The following is a 20,977-nucleotide window of genomic DNA, read 5'->3' on the forward strand; positions in this document are numbered from 1 at the left end:
GAAGCCAGCTACTTTAATAACATCCACTGCAACAATCCTTTATTGGCTACATGGCAGGATATAGCAGTAACGCAATGAAGCCTTATGGATAGAATGAAACATTAATATTTTTTTCCCCACAAATAGAGCTTTCTTTTGGTGGTATTTGATCACCTCTGCGATTTTTATTTTTTGCGCTATAAACAAAACGAGTGCCAATTCTGAAAAAAAAACAATATTTTTTCACTTTCTGCTATATAACATTCCCAAAAAAAAAAACAAAAAAAAAAACCTATTTTTATTTTTTCATCCTTTTAGGCCAATGTGTATTCTGCTACATATTTTTGTTAAAAAAAAAATTGCAATAAGCGTATTTTGATTGGTTTGCGCAAAAGTTATCGTGTCTACAACTAGGGGAAAGATTTATGTCATTTTTATTTCATTTTTATTTTTTTACTAGTAATGGCGGTGATCAGCGATTTTTAGCGGCGGACAAATCGGACCCATAACTTACATTTTTTTATACTTTTGGGGGGACTGGTGACATTACTACAGTAATCAGTGCTAAAAAATATGCACTGTTACTGTAATAATGACACTGGCAGGGAAGGGGGTTAGCCCAGGGGTGATCTAAAGGTTAAGTGTGAGCCTAGGGCAGTGTTTTCTAACTGTATGGGGGAGGGACTTGTGAAATGAATACAGAGACCTGTGATCCTAAATAGGGGGGGATCACAGGTGCTCTGTGTTCATTTCAGAGACAACAATCGTCTGCTGTGTTTACAACAGCAGACCGTTGTTCTCTCTGAGCGGGGAGTGGCGGCAATCTCAGCCACCGGCCCCATAGATTGGCATCCCTGCTGCCTAGTGGGGGTGAGCGCTGGCACCGGCAGGGAAAGGGGTTAGCCCAGGGGTGATCTAAAGGTTAAGTGTGAGCCTAGGGCAGTGTTTTCTAACTGTATGGGGGAGGGAATTGTGAAATGAACATAGAGACCTGTGATCCTAAATAGGGGGGGATCATAGGCACTCTGTGTTCATTTCAGAGACAACAATCGTCTGCTGTGTTTACAACAGCAGACCGTTGTTCTCTCTGAGCGGGGAGTGGCGGCAATCTCAGCCACCGACCCCATAGATTGGCATCCCTGCTGCCTAGTGGGGGTGAGCGCTGGCACCGGCAGGGAAAGGGGTTAGCCCAGGGGTGATCTAAAGGTTAAGTGTGAGCCTAGGGCAGTGTTTTCTAACTGTATGGGGGAGGGACTTGTGAAATGAACATAGAGACCTGTGATCCTAAATAGGGGGGGATCACAGGCGCTCTGTGTTCATTTCAGAGACAACAATCGTCTGCTGTGTTTACAACAGCAGACCGTTGTTCTCTCAGAGCGGGGAGTGGCGGCAATCTCAGCCACCGGCCCCATAGATTGGCATCCCTGCTGCCTAGTGGGGGTGAGCGCTGGCACCGGCAGGGAAAGGGGTTAGCCCAGGGGTGATCTAAAGGTTAAGTGTGAGCCTAGGGCAGTGTTTTCTAACTGTATGGGGGAGGGACTTGTGAAATGAACATAGAGACCTGTGATCCTAAATAGGGGGGGATCACAGGCGCTCTGTGTTCATTTCAGAGACAACAATCGTCTGCTGTGTTTACAACAGCAGACCGTTGTTCTCTCAGAGCGGGGAGTGGCGGCAATCTCAGCCACCGGCCCCATAGATTGGCATCCCTGCTGCCTAGTGGGGGTGAGCGCTGGCACCGGCAGGGAAAGGGGTTAGCCCAGGGGTGATCTAAAGGTTAAGTGTGAGCCTAGGGCAGTGTTTTCTAACTGTATGGGGAGGGACTTGTGAAATGAACACAGAGACCTGTGATCCTAAATAGGGGGGGATCACAGGTGCTCTGTGTTCATTTCAGAGACAACAATCGTCTGCTGTGTTTACAACAGCAGACCGTTGTTCTCTCTGAGCGGGGAGTGGCGGCAATCTCAGCCACCGGCCCCATAGATTGGCATCCCTGCTGCCTAGTGGGGGCGAGCGCACGCTCGCCCCCAGGAACGCTCGTGGGGGTCACAGCCAAGGCAGCCTGCCACAGTATACCTACGACAGGCGGTCGGCAAGTGCTTAACCAGACAGTGATAGAAGTCACAAGACTGCTAAATACTGCTGATGAGAAAAGTTTATATTTACTAAAATTATTGCCATGTTCTGTGTATTGTGGGAGACCAGATATAGTGAATGCAGGCTCCTAAATTTAGTAACATTTTAAGCTGATTGGTTTTTATGTAGAGTTGCACCAGATTTTGCACTCTCCAGTTTTAGTAAATCAACCCCACTGTGTATAATGTCTAGGTGGTTTCTGAACATCATATTTTTCTACAGGCCAAAAACGATTGATGATCTAATTTTGTGAGCTATCCAGTGTTCCCAAAGAGAACTTCCCAAGCTGTATAACATTGCTCTGATTTTATCGGCCAAGTTTTCGACAAGAAGACACAGATACCGGTGCGGTTAAGAACTTGTATGGAGTCTACTAGATCTATATCCTAATGCGCTGCAAGAGTGTAAATCATAGAGGATTTCATAGCTCTTTCAGTAGTTTTCTGTATGAAGTATGAGCAGCGTGGCCTCCAGACGTAACCTTTTAGAAAAAAAAAAAGACAGTGCTTTTATTTTATGGTGTAAAGTGCTTTTAGCTCCAGGGCTCAGGACGTGAACGTGGTCAGCAAATAGCTCCTCGATCTGAGCTTGATGTAGTTGCATCATGTGCTCCGGAGCAGCTTCTTGGAATCGGGAGGCAAAGGGGTTAATGGTTTATTTCAGTGGAAAATGGCAAGATCACAACAAAAATCTCCACACATGACTTCAAGCCTGACACTCACCTTTATTTACTTAAGGATCAATCTATCTTCAAAAGACAAGTCAAAATATAGGTCTTTTTTTCTGGAGAAAAAAAAAAAAGTAATTGCATAGATTGCATAACAACTTTTTTTTTGACAATTTGTTCACATAGGAGTTGATTTACGAAAGGCAGATAGGGAAGTTGCACGACGTTGCAAGGGCATTTTCCCCGGGGCTTAGAGAATGTGGTGAACATTCACTTTGCAATGAATACCGACTCATGTGAAAGGAAAATATAAAACATAATTTGTGCTTGCACATAAATTGGAAGATGGAAGTTAGAAGAGCTTCATTATACCTTTAATAAAGATATAAAAATTGAAAAAAGAAGAGCTTCACCTCATTCACTAAGCTCTGGGGAAAATTCCCTTTACTTCCCTTACAAAGTGAACAGTCTACAGGTAGTCCCCGGGTTACAAACAAGATAGGGTCTGTAGGTTCGTTCTTAAGTTGAATTTGTATGGAAGTCAGAACAGGTACATTTTTTAAGTGTAACTCCAGCCAAAAAAATCAATTTTAACGTTTTTTGGAAATCATAGGGAAGGGTCAACACCCCTGTGACATTTGTTTGCTGTCTGCACCCCAGTTCAGAAGATTTCCCCTCACTTTCTGTCCCTATGACATTTGGATTTTAAAAAATTTGGGTTGTTGTGGAAACAAGGATTGGTGCTAAAGCTGCAGTGGAGACACCTTTTTGCCATGAGCACTCTAAAGCTGGGTACACACTAGTGATTGACCGATATCAGTTTTTCGTTGCCGATACCGATATTTTTGCCATTGCATATCGGTATCGCCCGATATTTTCGTACATTTAAAAATATTACATTTTTTTATTTTTAGCACTTGACAGGTATTCTTGTGGAAGGATCTGGGGGTCTAAAAGACCCCAAACCCCTCCTCTGCACTTAAAAGCATTCAAAACGCCAAGTTTGGCTGTTTTGAATGTTGTTGTTTTTTTTTAATCTGGCACCAGACAGTAACCAGAAGTGATGTCATGACATCACTTCTGGGGTTTTTACATGGAGACCCAATCAGAGCCGAATGCGACTTTGATCGGGTCTTCGGCAGCCGTGCAAGTAGGATGGGACGGGAGACCGGGGCGAGCGCGGAAGGTAGCAGGAGGGGGGGGGGCGTCCCCTCCCGCTTCTTGTAATGACAGCCGAGCGGCTTCTCAGCCGCATCGGTAGTCATTGCAAGACAGCCGACGGTCGGCTATGGATGCCGGTACCGGGGTGATGCCTCTAGCTGCAAGCATCACTCCGGTACAAGCACTTTCCCGAAATATCGGTAAAATCGGTCACCTTGGTTGTTGATTCCGATATATCTGGGAAAGTGCAGATTGGCCCTTGATATATCGGCTTTGCCGATGATCGGTCGATCACTAGTACACACTATACAACATTTGTTGGTAGATTTCCATTAGATTTACTTTCAACTATGTAGTGCAAGGGCCTGCCTGATTGCATACAAATTGAAAGTGTTTAGGTCTGACCTCATATTATATGGTTTTGGTAAATCTAAAGGAAAAAATCTATAGAAAATTGTATAGTGTGTATCCAGCTTTACAGGAGTGAATTTCCCTTCCTAGGGGGAGATTTCCTCTAACTTCCTGTTGTCTCCCTCCATTTGTAAGTAGGATGTGTTTGTAAGTCAGATGTTTGTAACCCGGGGACTTCCTGTATTTGCTTTTAGTAAACTTTATAGAGTGTTTACAGGACCATACCGGTTTTTATCTTATGTGTCAGAAGCAGCCATTTTCGTCAATAGTGTACAATATATGACCAAACGTTGGGGACAATTTCCCATCACATCTATACAAGATTCTTGGACATCACCTGCCAAAACTATGGCCATTAAAGTGGAGCTGTACTGTAGAAGCTGTGCTTATTAATTAAAGTGTTACTAAATCCAGGACCCTGCAGTCAATATATCTGGTCTCCCACAGTACACAGAACATGGAAATGCAATTATTTTAGTAAATACAAACAGCTAAATATCTTTTCTTATCAGCAGTACATTGCAGTCTTGTGATTGCTATCAATTCCTGGTGAAGCTTGTAGGAGGTGTTTTCATACTGCACTGATCTGTCCTATGAGGCTGCAGGGCTCCTGACCTTCTGTCTGAAAAGTGCCGATTGGCCCTGTGCTGATCACATGCACTCTCCCAAGAAAAAAAAAAAAAAAACCTCTCTAGCGATACACACCAAACTGAGCATGTGCAGAGTGACTCCAAGGGCTCTGTCTTATCCGGACATGTTTTGGAGTCTGTGGGAGAAGAGGAGGATCTGTGCATACAGGATCAAACAGGCTTTTACACATTTCAGAGGATTAACCCCTTAAGTTCCACAGTGAGTGTAACAAGCATGCTTTACTGCATATACACACTGATTTTACTGTTGTGGGTTTAGTAACACTTTAGGTAAATAGAAGGCCAGTTTTGCCAGTAGACTCCCTGCAGCTCCTTTTTTCCTCATTATGAGTTTACTATGACTTAAAGTGGTTGTAAAGTCTAAACATTTTTTACGTGCATTCCTTGCAATAAAGAGGAGTTCCCGCCTGTAAAAGAAAAAAAAAAAAATTAAAAAAGTCAGCAGCTGCAAATACTGTAGCTGGTGACACTTAATATAAGGACAGTTACCTGTCCTGGGATCCCATGATGTCAGGACGGTACCCCCTAGTCGATCCATCCATCGGCTCCAGGGGCAGGTGCCGGCATCTTCACTAAGGGAAACAGGAGGTCCTCTGTGCTATGGCTGCATATAACCTGGTCATCTAGCTGTGGCCAGTTTGTGTGCATCCAAAAAATCCATCCCTGGATGCACACTGTCTGCATCCAGGATTGGTCAGAGGCATTGCCCGCATGTAATTAAAGGGACAGTTACATGTGAACAGTTGTGGAACTGTCCACTGATTTGTCCAGACTGCTGCTGCTCACACACAAATGGGTTTGATTTACTAAATACCAAAAGACTGTGCATTTTGCAAGTGCAGAAGCTCCAGAGCTTAGTAAATGAGGGGAAGCTCTGCTGACGTTCCGTCATCCAATCATGTGCAAGCAAAAAAAAGGTGTGCCTGCCTCGAGAACTAACGGAAGACCGCTTAACTGACGGATAACCCATATTGTCATCGGAAAGTCCTGAACTGAAGTCCGGTTCTAATTTGACTGCTAATGCGAGCATTGACCACCCTGTAAAAAAGGGGGTCACTGGTTTTCTGGTAAGCCTCCGGTGTTGCTTCTCTCCTGATTGTCACTTGGTTATTCCAGGATTCTCTTTCAAATATACAAGCAGAGATGTATAGTAACTAAGTAGAACTACTTCACTACTGTACTTAAGTACCGAAAGGCGGTATCTGTACTTTCCTGGAGTAGAATTTTTTTCTCCTACTTCCACTTTTACTTCACTACATTTTTTCAATGATTTCAATACTTCTACTCCAGTATTTTTTTTTTTTTTGTGCTGCGTAGTTACTAGTTACAATTATAAAAATTACCACTGCCAGAACAGTAGATGACAGGCTTCATGAAGCTCAAAACATGTGTATTATCAGCGCCTACGAAAATAAATGCTACTGTATGCATAAATAAAAGCTGCATTTGAAATAATAAAAAACAATATGATGTTCAAACTTTTGACTTCTTTTTTTAATAACTAGATAACACAGTACTTGTACTTTTACTTTCAGTACTTGAGTAGCAAAATTTAAAAAAAAAACTACTTGCAATACTTAAGTACAAAAATGTTGAATACTTTAGTACTTCTACTCAAGTCACTTTTTGATCGAGCACTTCCACTTCTACTCAAGTATGGGTTTTGAGTACTTTATACAACTCTGTATACAAGGAGTTATATTTTGGGACGTTTTACATCTTTTATTCACTTTGGACTTTTTATTGTTCACTTTAAATCACCTTTACTAATTATTAATGTATATGACTAATGTATTACTAATAAGTAATGTATATCACTTTATTAATGTATATCAGAGTGGGCTTATTTGGTTTGTTGAATTATTTACATTGTTTGCTTATGCGCTGCACTGCTTATTTATATTGTATCTTCTTATGCCTAGTAGACACGAGGAAAAAAAGAAGAAAAAAAAGGATCGTACGATAATCTGATTGTTAGTACACAGCTTTCGAGAGCCGATCACGATAGTTTATATGAAATTATCTGAAGGGACAAGCACAAAAAATGTTCTCGTATGATACCAGAATGAAAAATTTTTGTTTAATCAGTACAGCATGCGTCCAAAAAAACATCGAGTGACCAAGACTGCAGTGGCTCGTAAATAAAGAATACATTACAAAACAGAACAGCAAATGACATCACTTCTGAAGTTGTATTTTGTCAAACGAGAATTTCCATAACTTTAGTAACCTATTGGTTTTTGATAGGAGACTAGCATGCAAAAAAAAATAATTTGTCCGATATTCTCATCGTGTGTACGAGGATTTACTGTCTAATTGCAAAGTGCTAATAACAGACACCTAAAAAAAAGTTGTATAACAAAGGTTGCGTAAGTATCACATGAAAGTACAATATATGATTTTTTAACAGACAATTTACCCTCCTCCAGTAGCCAGGACAGAATGCCTTACAGCATGACATTAGGAGAAAACAAAAGTAAATAACAGCACATGTACTTATCTTGGAGAGGTAAGGCTGCATTCATCCCTGAGCGTAGCGTCTTTGAGCGTTTTTATGCGCGACTTGCCTGTCTTTATACAGCGTTTTTGAGCTTTGACGTTTTTTTTATTAGCCAATAGAGAAAACTATCATCTGTTGCACCATTTGTTGCTAGGCATTTCAGCTTTTTTAACTTTTCCATTAGCTTTGATTTTTTTTAATTATTTTTTTCATTAGGGTAAGGGATTAGAGTTAAGGTTAGCTTAGGGTTAGGGGTTGGGGTTAGGGTTATATATTATTTTGTTTTTAATTTTTTTTTTTTGGGTGTTAATACTACTACTATTATTACTACTAATAATAATAATAATAATAATAAATTAATAAATGTAAAATAAATACATAAACAAAAATAATCATAAATAATTAATGATAAATACATTCAATAAATGAGTACTAAGTAATAATAAAATAATTAACCACTAAATTAAACCTCTAACCCTCAAAAAAATAAAATAAAATAATAATAAATAGCTAAACACCCTAACACAAAATAAATAAATATTATAGTAATTTTTTTTTGGTGTTTATGTATTATGTTTTTATTATTATTATTATTATTATTATTATTAATAATAATAATGATAATTCATTTACATTTTTTTAAGTTTATGGGTTAATTATTATTTATGTATTATTACATGTTGTTCATTTATTTCATGTATTTATTTGTGATGATTTTTGTTCTTTCTCTCTTTATTTTACATTTATTTATTCATATATTATTATTTTATTTTTAAAATGTTTTCATTTGGGCAGAAAATCGCGCAAATACGCATGACAAGATGCACAAATGTGCACAAAAATGCGAGAATGGCGCGTTTTCATTTATTTATATGGGGATAAAAATGCGCCAAAATGCTCAAATCTGCCCGATACGAGCTACAAAAAAAAGCTCCAGAACTTTTTTGAGCTTCAGGCAACTTGGAGTGGAGATGTGAACCATTTCCATAGAGAATAATTGATTTTTCTCCTCTGGCTTTGAGCTTCAAGCTACAAAAGGTGTGAATGGGGCCTAAGGATATTCCCTTCAAAGCAGAGATACATATTTTTTTTCCAAGTATATGTAAACCCACTCACTGAAGCTTCCTTTAGAGTTTATAAAGTCATATCATTTCAGATGTAGTTTTCAATATTTTTTTCAGTCTACAGCTTTTAAAATAAAGTCTGATAATCCTGACATGAAGGTCCTTGTAACCTTCATGCCAGGTACATCCTGTTACAGGGTGACAACGCTCTGTCCCCATCTCCCTGCAACACAATCTGGTAATGGAGGCTTTAAGAGACTGCACCAGCATTGTCCACTGTTATCACTATCAGAAAACCAGATGCAGCTGCAGGCATCATCCCGGTACAACCACTTCTGCAAGCTGACGTACAGGTACATCGGTTTGCGGGAAGTGGTTAAATACCACCAAAAAAAAAAGCTCTATTTGTGTGAAAAAATGATAACGTGTTTATATGGGTACAGCGTTGCATGACCGCACAATTTTCATTCAATGTGTGACAGCGCTGAAAGCTGAAAATTGGCCTGGGCAGGAAGGGGGTAAAAGTGCCCTGTATTGAAGTGGTTAACTTGCAGTTAGCATCGGGAAGAGATGCCTGAAATCACTTTCAGGATAAAGATATAATGGCACAGATACCCGAGAAATACAAACAGCATATAGGACATGAGAAGTGCTACTGTGAAGCGCTCATCCATACAGAATAGGAACAGATACTGAGAATTAGTCCCAGCATGCAGGACACGATAAGTGCTACCATGATTTAAAATTACATCAAACAATCTGCTTGTTCTCCAAAAAGAATCCATACACATTTCCTACTTAATAGCTTTGTAATCTAGGGATAGACCGATATGGTTTTTCCAGGGCCAATATCAATACCGATACAAAGTATCGGTATCGAGCTGATATGGGTCGATATTCTGCACATTCAATCACACATCCAATGCAGAGTGACCAGTGCCCCATCAATGCAGAGTGACCAGTGCCCCCAACAATGCAGAGTGACCAGTGCCCCATCAATGCAGAGTGACCAGTACCCCCAACAATGCAGAGTGACCAGTGCCCCCATCAATGCTGAGTGACCAGTGACCCCATCAATGCAGGGTGACCAGTGCCCCATCAATGCAGAGTGACCAGTGCCCCCAACAATGCAGAGTGACCAGTGCCCCCAACAATGCAGAGTGACCAGTGCCCCCAACAATGCAGAGTGACCAGTGCCCCATCAATGCAGAGTGACCAGTGCACCCAACAATGCAGAGTGACCAGTGCCCCCATCAATGCTGAGTGACCAGTGACCCCATCAATGCAGGGTGACCAGTGCCCCCATCAATGCAGAGTGACCGGTGCCCCCATCAATGCAGAGTGACCAGTGCCCTCAACAATGTAGAGTGACCAGTGCCCCCGTCAATGCAGAGTGACCAGTGCCCCCATCAATGCAGAGTGACCAGTGCCCCCATCAATGCAGGGTGACCAGTGCCCCCATCAATGCAGGGTGACCAGTGCCCCCATCAATGCAGGGTGACCAGTGCCCCCATCAATGCCGAGTGACCAGTGCCCCCATCAATGCCGAGTGACCAGTGCCCCCATCAATGCAGGGTGACCAGTGCCCCCATCAATGCAGGGTGGCCAGTGACCCCATCAATGCAGGGTGACCAGTGACCCCATCAATGCAGAGTGACCAGTGCCCCCATCAATGCAGAGTGACCAGTGACCCCATCAATGCAGGGTGACCAGTGACCCCATCAATGCAGGGTGACCAGTGACCGCATCAATGCAGAGTGACCAGTGACCCCATCAATGCAGGGTGACCAGTGACCCCATCAATGCAGGGTGACCAGTGCCCCCATCAATGCAGGGTGACCAGTGCCCCCAACAATGCAGTGTGACCAGTGCCCCCAACAATGCAGTGTGACCAGTGCCCCCAACAATGCAGTGTGACCAGTGCCCCCAACAATGCAGAGTGAGCAGAGCAGAGTCCCGGAGGGAGGGGGCGGCTGCCTCCTCCCCTGTAGAAGTGCCATGGAGGTCGTCCTGAGAGCCAGAGGAGTGGTTGAGAGGAGCTGAACCCAGAGGTCTAGGGATGCTGACTGAGAGGGGAGACACTGGAGACCCTGTGGCTGCAGTATCGTGAGTACAGGGACTCGTGTCAAGGGGCCTGACCTGAGGGGGGCCACCCCTGCTCATACGATAGTCAGTGGACGGGTGTCAGCAGAGAGAGAGGATACTAGGTAGAGTGTCCTAAAGATAAGAGATTGTCCACCAAGTCATCTTGAAGGAACCAAGAGACTTAATTCCTATTCATTCAAAGGCAGGATGAATTAACAGCCTGGCTGTCCCACATCTAAAGTAGCAAAGTAGAGAAGATAGAATTTCTCAAATACTGTGAATAGTAAGTAGGAGTATCCCACTATTTCCTTCTCCTATCCCCATTATAAAATAAATAACAAAACAACCAAATACTCCTGGACTGATTCTTGAAGTGTGAACCAAGAGAAATTGTATTTGTTTCTAGCCATGTGCTAGTAACCAGGGGGACCCGCAGAGTGAATATCTAGCAGCTCTTACGGGAGGCAGTGCTACATTTGGGAAACGAGCAATGCAGGTTAGTTGTGGTCATGTGATCTGCTCTATGCACGCTACAATACTATAGTCCTTTGTACATCTCAGGAGTGAGCAAAAGAGAGCGGCTACATTCCTACATACATGGAGAATTAACTCAGCCACCCTCTAACAGGAAGATGGTTTTTGGAGATTTGGAGGAAGTTGAGAGTAATAAAAAGGTACATTTAGGAGAGAAGAATACACATCTGAATCGAAAATATTTTATAAAACCAGAGTTTAGTGTCATTTTAACCACCTGCCGACCACTCACAGTAATTATAGTGCGAGCGGACGTAGGGTACAGGTACAATCACATACATGAACGTGACCAGCCTTCTTTGGGGTTTGGGGTGCTCCCTCTGCTGACCTGTGCTGTGATTGGATACAGCACAAGTTTGGCAGCAGATTTAAGCCAATGATTTCAACTGAAACCCTCTGATCGGCTATGTCCAATCACATACAGAGTTCGGTTTACAAAAAAACACAGAAATCTGTGTACGGGGAACAGTGATCTGGCTGTTTCTTCTCCCTGCAAAGCAGGGGCAAAAAACAGCCAGTTTAGAAAGAAAGCAGCACACATTACACACTGTTAGACACACAGGTAACCCCTTGATTGCCCCTAGATGTTAACCCCTTCCCAGCCAGTGTCATTAGTACAGTGACAGTGTACAGTACACTATTATCACTGATCACTGTATTAATGACACTAGTGACGGCAGTTATTAGTGACCCTCCCAGATAGTGTCTGTTAGTGCCAGATTACCACCCTATCACAGTCCCACTATAAAAGTCGCTGATCACCGTCATTACAGTATAGGCCAGTGATGGCGAACCTTGGCATCCCAGATGTTTTGAAACTACATTTCCCATGATACTCAACTACACTGCAGAGTGCATGAGCATCATGGGAAATGTAGTTCCAAAATATCTGAGGTGCCAAGGTCCGCCATCACTGGTATAGTCATTTATTTACTAAAGCTAGAGAGGGCAAAATTAGTCACAATTCTGCGTAGAAACCAATCAGTTTCTAACCTCAGCTTGTTTAACCCCTTCTGGACCGCCCCACGCAGATATACTGCGGCAGGGCGGCCCTCCTGCGTGAAATCACGTACCTGTATGTGATTTTGTACACTGGGTATGGGGCATGTGCTGCCGACATCCCATTCCCGATGTGATTGCACACAGCAGGGGCCAATTAGCGGATCCAGCCGATCCACTGCTCGCTGGCACCCGGTGATCGTTCCCAGGAGAGGCAGAATGGCCGTCTGCCAATGAAAACAAGGCAGAACTATGTTCTGTACGAGGGGAGATCTTGCGTTTCTGCTAAGCAGGAACCTGGATCTCTGTCTTCTCTCAGTCAAAGCATTCCCAACACAGATAGAAAGCACTCCCTAGATACACATTTAACCCTTTGATCGTCCCTGATGTTAACCCCTTCCCTGCCAGTGTCATTAGTACAGTGACAGTGCATTTTGATGATGGGGCACTATTTCAATAATGGGGGACTATTCTTCCAATTGACAACAAGGATGTGGCACTATTCCTCCCATTGATACCAATGATAAGGGCACTATTCCTCCCACTGATACCAATGATGGGGCACTATTCCTCCCACTGATACCATTGATGGGGCACTATTTCTCCCATTGATACCAACAATGGTGCATTATTACTCCCCCCTAATACCAATCATGGTGCATGGTTTTCTCCCTCTGACGCCAGGACATTTTCTACTCTCACTGACTACAGTCTGGCCCCCTAAAGCTTGAAGGACAATAAACTGGCCCTTTGTTTAGAAAGTTCGGAGAACCCTGCTCTAGCTCTTATAGAGGAGCGCCAACGAAAATTAAGTTAGCAGCTACAAAAACTGTAGCTACTGACGTTTATTAAACAGCCACTTACCTGTCCCGTGATGCAGCGGTGTGCTCACCCCAGGCGTTTTTTTTTCTTTGTCCTCCCTCGCCAATGCTAGCATCTTTACTATGGGCACCTGGCAGTGACAGCTTGAGGCTACACAGCCAGGTGCCCACTGTGCATGCGCGAGCAGCGCTGCACTCTGTGACTGGTCCCGTAGTCTTCTGGGAAGGGAGGAAGGAGAACTTTGCTTCCAATCGCCTAGGCGATTGGGGGCGGGTTACTGTCAAAATGGGGTACCCACCCCCCCCCTCCTCCCCAAAAGCTCCTTTTCACAAACAGGAGCGGGGGAGGAGGCCTTAAAGCGGGAACTTACCCTTTTGGGTGGAGCTCTGCTGCTTTAACACAAAAAAAAATTGTAGGCAATCAAAACTAACAACAGGCATGGGTTAATTTCTTCTAGGTTAGTCTCTGACGGATCACATGATCAGAGTGTAATATAGAAGGGTGCCTTCACTGGATAAGTGCAAAGCACAGTGACAACGTCCAAAGCTCATCTAGTCACAGCACCAAACCACATTTCAAATTAAAATGGCTAAATCTGTTGTCACCCCACCCTGTGGTCACTGCTGATTCATAGGGCCTGATCTGCTAAAAAATCTATGCGTTCGCTGTTGTGTTTATGCATCCACAAACCAGGCTGAACAAGCAAAGCGCGCTCACAGTATTTATTAAGCACACATTCTGCTTGCGGTGATGTGCACAATAGTGTACATAGGACTAAATGTGGTTTGCTAAGCAGCACATGCTCCAGCATCTGAATATACCCTGACTAAGTAGTGGCCTACGTGGAATCAAAATGGGATTCTTAATAATGCTTTGGGGGCTGACATCTGTTAGCTATTTTGCATTTGATTTTCATTTGTTTTTCAAGTAGAAACAATACATCATGAAGGGTGCAATGGTATCAAAGCGATTGTAAAACTACATTTCTTTTTTAACAAACATGTCATACTTAACTGCTTTGTGTAATGATTTTGCTCAGAGTGGTCCCAAATCTCCATTTCCCGGGTCCCCCATTGGCCCATCCACTCCTCCTCTTTTTGGCGCTCCCCCATAGGAATTGGCTCACCTGCGGGCCCACTCCTGAGCTGGGCTGCCTGCATCCATAGACACGACAGCGTAACTCACTTCGTGAGTGGAGAGAGCCGTTGCAGAGGAGCACAGCTCTGGATCGAGATCAGGCTCAGGTATGTAAAAGGGAGGGGGGGAGTTGTCTCGACATTACTCTCAGCCATTTGGTGCTGCTCTTCAGTTTCGTAGCAAGCAGTATAGGAAGACAACGACCCCATAATAGAGGGGCGAAGGCTGTGACTGTCAGAGGACTCAGAGAAAAGGATTTTACGGTAAGTTCTTATTTTCTCTTACGTCCTCTGACAGTCGCAGCCCATTCAGATGTTCTTCACTATTGGGATGTCCCAAAGCAGTGCAGGTGTAAGGGGTGGGAAAAGACGCAACCAAAGAACGGCAACGTGTCAACAAGGCCAGAGAAAACTGAGCCAACAGGAAACAGAAGCTCAACAGGTGCTAACCCAAAACAAAATCACCCCATGAAGAGAAAAAAAACATGTCTCTTCAACAAACCGCCGTGCTCTAAACTTGCCAAAGGAAGCATCCGAGGATGCCATCACATCAAGTCTGTAGAATTTTTGTGAAAGTGTACACAGACGACCAGGTCACTGCTTGCACACCTGAGCCACAGAAGCCTGATGGCGAAAAGCCAAAGAGGCACTCACAGCTCTAGTAGAATGTGCCCTCACAGGGAAAGGAGGCACCTGACCCTGCAGTGAATAGGCCTGAACAACAGTCTGTCTGATCCATGTGGAAATGGTTGCAGCGGACGCAGCCAAACCCTTCCGAGGTCCCTCAGGAAGGACAACCAGAGAATCAGACGTCCTAAAAGACTCCGTGGCTGACAGGTAAACCCTGATCGCCCGGACCACATCTAATGAATGCAAAGCAAACACCTTGGGATGCTTGGGCTTCGCACAAAGCGAAGACAACACAATATCCTCATTGAGGTGGGAATCCAACACCACCTTAGGGAGAAAAGACTTGAGTTGGTCGCAGGACCACTGAATCCTTATGAACAACCAGATAAGGTGAACAGCAAGACAGAGCTTCCAGTTCAGACGCTCTGCGAGCAGAGATTATAGCCACCAGGAAAGCTACTTTCTGGGACAACACAGGCAGAGAAATTTCTCTGATGTTCTCAAAGGGAGGCCGTTGCAAAAAGGAACAAGACCAAATTCAGGTCACAAGGAGGCAAAGGAGCAAGCTGCGGCAGAGCCAGATGATGCACCCCTTGAATAAAGGTGCGAATCAGGGAATAAGTCGCCAAGGGAAACTGGAAGAAAATGGCTAAGGCCGACAACTGACCTTTGATCGTGCCTAGCGCCAAATGCTGTTCCACACCTTCCTGCAGGAAGGCCAAAACCCTCGCCACCGAAAAGGAACGAGGAAGAAAAAACCCTCGCGACTCACACCAGGTAATATACGGCATTCAGGTACGATGGTAAATCTTCCTGGAGGTAGCCTTCTGAGCTCTCAGCAAGGTAGGAATGACAGCATCCAAGAGACCACTGTTTCTCAACACCTGGCTTTCAACAGCCATGCCGTTAAAGCCAGAGACCGTAAGGCATTAGCCCCAGGGACCTCATGCAGGTCCGTAGGGAGGAGAGATCGTTGTCCCTGAGGGGCCTGATCTCGCCCTGTAAAGTCTGAAGTTTGTCCTCCGGGAGAAACACTTTGTCTGAGCGGAGTCCAAGACCATGCCCAGATAACTCAGGGGGACTGACGGGGTCAGTGCCGACTTCTGGGAATTGATGGTCCACCCGAACTCCTACAGCGTCTGAACCCTGACTGTCCGATTGTTTGACAGAGTGGCACATGAGCTTGCCCTCAACAGGAGGTCGTCCAGATAACCGAGGACCACAATCCCCCTTTGCGCAGCAAAGCCAGCACCGGAGCCAAAAAAACCTTGGTGAATACCCTGGGAGCTGAAGCTTACCAAAGGGTAATGCCACAAATTGAAACCGGTCCTCTGCCACTGCGAACCTCCACCACCGACCGGATGGATTCCATCCGGAACTTCTGCACCCGCGCAAAATGGTTAAGAGACTTGAGGTCCAGAATCGGATGCACTTTGCCCTCCTTTCTGGGCATCGTGAACAGGTTGGAATAAAACCTGAAGAACCTGTCCCGCTGAAAGACTGGTATAACTCTTTGGGCAAGAAGATCTTGCAAAGCCCCCTTGAGATCTCGTAAACGATCGAGAGACAGATGGATATTTGATGGAAAGATCCTGTCTGCGAGGAGAGATCGATTCTCGATCTTGTACCCTGAATGAATCAGTTTCGTGAATCCCCTTGTCCTGAATTTTGGACAACCCGGGTTCCTGAACACGACACAGACGTTCTCCCCACCTCGGAAACAGGTGAGGGTGTCCCGGCAGGTGGAAGGAGACTGGGCCACCGCACCGGACTGACCGGGTCGTGGGCTCACCAGACCAGGACTACTAGTCACCGCCAGAGGCCTTGAAGGATGTTCCTTCGTCCTGCGCCCCTGAGGCACAAAGGGGTCCCTGATAAGCCTAGAAAGAAGGACCCAGCCGCGCGAGGAATGATTAACCCTGCGCGGCTCGGGAAAGAGGGTACTCATACCCCCTGTGAGACCCTTGACAACCCCAACCAAGGGGGTCCCCAAAAAGCCATTTCTCCCAATAAGGGATATCATACACAATCTATTTGGAGGCATGGTTGGCCGACCAGCTCTTCAACCCAAACCATGCGGTGGAGTGCAGCCCCTACTTCGGATAACCTTGCGACCAGGGCCGCGTCACACAGGAACACCATGGCTCTGGCCTTACGTTCCACCAGGGCAATAAGAGTCGGAGAGACCGACTCCGCCACAAAGTTGCGTAAAAGCAATTGAAGAGACAAGGACTCACTGCTCAAGGTGGTGTAATTGCCTGATGACTCACACCGGTGCGTGCCCCGGCTCGCCTCCGTGAAAACGTGATAAAGGAAAAGGAATTGGCAGCACTCCAGGTTGAGTCAAAATCCAGATTTATTGACTGGACATCCAAATTATGACAATCGTGACAAGGTAGACGCGTTTCACACACTGACTGTGTGCTTAATCATTACCCATAACCCATTCCGTATCTGTGAAACCAGCACGTAAGTGAACACAGGCATGAGGGGGGAGCCCACCACCAAATAAATAAGGCGGGAAACAGACTCCACACGCCCATCCATCGGGTCATTAAACACAAGGGGAGTCTTCCATGGGCACCACCATGGAGTTATTTAATCCGGAAACAGTGTGGTGCACCCCAGGTGACACTGTCTGCAAAAGGATAGCGGCTTTGAAAAACCGCTTAGGCACCGCCAGCGTGAGCTTAATGCGGCGCCACTGTACATTTACAATGTTGTGAAACTCCTCGGGACAGGAAAAGAAAACGCACACCCCTGCAGTAACTGAAGATGGATGAAGGAAGTGACATCATCCACTAGAGGCCGACAGTGACCTGAGCCACACAAAAATGGATGGCAATACAAGTCAATGGGGAAAAAAGCACAGGGAAAATGGCTGCCGCCCTTACTAGGCGGCTGCCCACATCCGGAACCGGCGCCAAATACAGCAAGAAAATGGCTACTGCCCTCACAGGGAGTCAGCCAGGCCGCCCTCACCCAAAATGGCTGAAACAAACGGCGCCAATTTGTCAGGAAACCAGGACCTGGCCAACGCAGGAATCTACCAGGATGACCCCCAGGACAAAGTAACAAGCCCCCACACCCCCCTCCATGCAGCGTTTACTGCAGAGCACCCCCCAAAGGGGGCAGGGAGGTAGGGACTGTCCAAACAGGCCAGGGGGGGGACACTTCAGAGACCGCGTGTTCTGACATCCCCAAGGAGTGGGCTTCACATAACTCCCCCTCAGGTGACTGTCCCAGGGACACGGCGGGTAGTATCACTCACCATACCACAGACCGCAGGCTCCGCTCCAATATGGACCACCTCCCACCCTGCGTGGGGGTGCCGTCAGCCAAGGGGGGATACTGCAACACAGGGCGTTCCAGAGTTGAGACGTTCCGGTGAAGAAAGCTCCCGCAGGCTCGTCCCCATCCACAGAGGCACCGTCGTGGGGAGGCCTGGGTGGACCACAACCTGCGCACGCTCGCTGGTCAGGCTGGGACACCATAAGGATCTAGATTATCCAGTGCAAGGCCCGGCTGTTGCTTGAAGTTCTCCAGGAGGATCCCCCTGACTAACTAGCAGTAGTGAGTGAGGAAAATAAAATCAAAACATTTTTCAAAGAAAAATAAAAAACAGACAGGAATCCCAGCTGGGAAACCTAGTCCTACTCCTAATGCTAGGCAGCAAGAAACTGAAGAGCAGCACTGAATGGCTGAGGGTAATGTCGAGAGGGACAGCCCCCTAGAGGGGTGTCTTTGTTTAACTCTTTTTTGTCAAGTTTTCACTACCTAGCCTGCTCCTGCAAAGAGGTGCATTACCCAATAGTGAAGAACATCTGAACGGGCTGGGACTGTCAGAGGATGTAAGAGAAATTGCCGAATTGGTGCCTATTTTTTTGCATAGGGCACCACTTTGTTGTTAGACAGCACTGGGCTTGATACACCTCAAATGTGACATACTGTTTCATTTTAGCTGCAGCATGTGAACAGCCCTGAGCGGCTGCATTTCCTTCTTAAGTGGGCATTCGGGGGCAGTAAAACCACAACTGAACTGCCTGTTTTTAGGGCCTTTGGTCACCAGTGCGAACAAGCCCTAGGGGTGACTGCCAAAAAGTACTGAAAGTAAAGAAGCCATTGCATGCTTTCCAAGGGTATCAGCTGCGTGCGTCTATGTATACTTTGACCACAGCTTGCGTATATACACAGATTTATAACCAAATTTATAGCCTGCTGCTTGTGACTCCATGTTGTATAGATAAATACCCATGCTTACTCCTATTTACACTGATAACTGCCCCATGTTCAGCATGTGCACCTTTCATACCTTAACCACTTCTGGACTGGAAGGGTTTACCCCCTTAATGACCAGGCCATTTTTTGCAATACGGCACTGCGTTGCTTTAACTGACAATTGCGCGATCATGCGACGCTATACCCAAATAAAATTAATGTCCTTTCTTCCCACAAATAGAGCTTTCTTTTAGTGGTATTTGATCACCTCTGCAGTTTTTAATTTTTGCACTTTAAACAAAGAAAAGCGACAATTCTGGAAAAAAAAAAAAAAATATATATTTTTTTTTTTTTTACTTTCTGCTATACAACACAGCCAATAAAAAAAAACAGATTTTTTCATCATTTTAGGCCAATATGTATTCTGCCACATATTTTTGGTAAAAAAAGAAAACCAATCAGTGTATACTGATTGGTTTGCGCAAACGTTATACAAACTAGGGGATTAATTTATGGCATTTTATTTTTTTTTTTAATAGTAATGGCGGCGATCAGCGATTTTTAGCGGGACTGAGACATTGCGGTGGACAGATCGGATACCTAACTGACATGTTTGACACTTTGAAGGGGACCAATGACATTACTGCAGTAATCAGTACTAAAAATATGCACTGTTACTGTAATAATGACACTGGCAGGGAAGGGATTAACACCAGGGGCGATCAAAGGGTTAAGTGTGTCCCTAGGGGTTGCTTTCTGTGTGGGGGATGGACTCACTAGATGAACATATAGATCTGTGTTCTTGAATATCAGGAACACAGGATCCCTGTGTTCATCTGTGACAGAACGGTGGTTTGCCTTGTTTACATAGGCAGACCGCTGTTCTGTCTCTATGGGGAGCGATCGCGGGTGGCCCCCACTGGCTATTACATGAAACAACGTACAGGTACTTTGTTTAGTGTAACAGAGCCGACCTGCCGCAGTATATGTGCAGCGGCTGGTCGGCAAGAGGTTAAGAAGTGATCGTGGTGTTAATATGTGGTTTTAAATCTTAACACTCAGATTGTGGTTTATAAGCAGACATGTTACACAAAAACACCTAGGCTCGATTCACGCCTATGCATGTTGCTTTTGAGTGCTTGTGGTGCTTTTTGCTGTGCTTTCTAAGTTTTTTTACAGATTTTATCACAAATTCCATTATGCGTTTTTTAATGCTTTTTTTTTTTAGGGGGGGGGGGGATTTTTTGTTGGGCAGATTTAAAAACGCAAACTGCAAATTGCGGCAAAATCGCAACAAAAATGCGGTAAAACTGCACTACATGCTTTTCTGAAGCTTCTCTATTGAAGTGTATTGAACCAAAAAAGCAAAAAAAAAAAAAAAAAAAAAAAAACACCAGATTTGAAAAAGACAGGTGTCCTCACCGTCCGTCAATCACCTTTGAAAAACGATATGAACATGAATTGCTCTTCTGAGAAGTGGTAGATTTAGACATACCTCTAAATCTACCCTTATTCAGATATACAATCCACAATGAATATAGGAACTGCAATCTGTATACTTTACCAGGTCAGTTTAGGGAAATCTATGGTCACAGCAGAGACTTTCATTTTACTGTATTAGCATAGTAATGACAATACAAACAACAGTTATATTTGACAATCCAATATAAGCTTACTTGAAAAATCTCCTTTCATTTTATAAAATTATGCCTGTCTGCTGACCATCTCTTTCCACAATTTCCTGGATTCCATGCACATGTGTAGCTTCTCCTCTGCAGTTTACTTTCACTTTCTAAGGACTACATATCCCATGGTGCACTGCTGCCTGCAAGCAGTGCTGACTCCGCCTGCAGAAACTCCTCCTCTCATCTCAGCACCTCTGTAGTTCACAAGGCAGGCTCTGAGAAATGTGTGACACAGTAGTGCCAACTCACAGCACATAGTGAATGTGTCATAGTAATTGTGTGGGGAGGTTCAAAAATTAA

The sequence above is a fragment of the Pelophylax lessonae genome (genome assembly GCF_965119305.1).
Source record: "Pelophylax lessonae genome assembly, chromosome: 3".
NCBI lineage: Eukaryota > Metazoa > Chordata > Amphibia > Anura > Ranidae > Pelophylax > Pelophylax lessonae.